The sequence below is a fragment of the Nicotiana tomentosiformis genome, chromosome 12, assembly GCF_000390325.3.
Source record: "Nicotiana tomentosiformis chromosome 12, ASM39032v3, whole genome shotgun sequence".
NCBI lineage: Eukaryota > Viridiplantae > Streptophyta > Magnoliopsida > Solanales > Solanaceae > Nicotiana > Nicotiana tomentosiformis.
Window position 1 is genome coordinate 129,267,444 of NC_090823.1, and position 1,194 is coordinate 129,268,637.

Consider the following 1,194-nt stretch of genomic DNA (forward strand, 5'->3'; position numbering starts at 1 on the left):
TCTCGCTAATATGCCCCCTAACCAGTATGTCTTAATTCCCTGTTCCTTCAGTGGTTACTTGGCCTGTCATAATATGTGTTTCAACGCTGCCTTACCTCCTGATGAGAATTAACCTGTTTGTCTTGTGATGCTACGATGTATACTTAGCCTAAATCGGACTTCTTAGGTTTCAACCTGTTAGTGTTGATTTTTGTCAAACTTTGCAAACCTGTTCCTTCCCCTAATTCTCCCAATATGTGTATATGATGTGCTACTTTGCCAAACGTTGAAATTCTACTGAACAAGTCTTATGACCTGCTTGACTGGCTATTCTGTATGCTCAACTTAGTTATGTCTGCTTTAGGATATGAGTGTACCCCCTAACTTCTGTCCACTCTCCTTACTTGCAACTTATGCTATTCTGAACTATTCATTCTTAGTCGGCTGAATGCCAAGGCTACCTAGGTTCTATTATTGGCCTCCCTAGTGTGAGCACTGCTCGGGGTCTAATTGAGACCCTTGTGAATTCTGACACACTAGGGCTTGGTCCTTAGTCACTCCCTCAATCTCAAACTGTTCCTATTCACTCTACTTCCCCTTGTTATGTGTTGTGTACTTGAATTGGCTGATTTAAATGGTGCAATACTTAATGCCATGGTTGAGTAAACTGGTTCTGGACTCCTCTATAGATCCCTGAGTCGTGTATTGAATGTGGCTTTTTGTTGAAGGCCTGGGTATGTTGTGTAAGAGCTATTGAAGGCCCAGACAATGCTGGGTATTTATTTTATTTGGGCCTGTTGTGGGCCTCTTATCACTGTTATGTAACATTCATATATTTTACTCGTTATTGGGCATGTAATACCCTTTGTATAAACAATTGGGGTGTTAGTAAAAAGGGAATGGGTAGAATTCAACATCTACATGCAAAGTGGGTAGATAACATGACTATAAGACTTGACAATGTGTTTGCTATTGTTCGATTACATGAGCACTGTAGAAATCATGATATTAGAAGAAGCACATACACACTACTTGTTTACTATTAATCATGAGTTCAGATGCTATGTTTACTGTTGCGTATTTATAGACAACATGCCTATAGGAAGTAATCACTTTGCATGACTACTTTCAAATGCATTATAAACCTGCCTATATGAATGAGTGTTAATGAATTTTCCTTCAATTCACTTCAGTTATTCACTAGAAATCATGCCT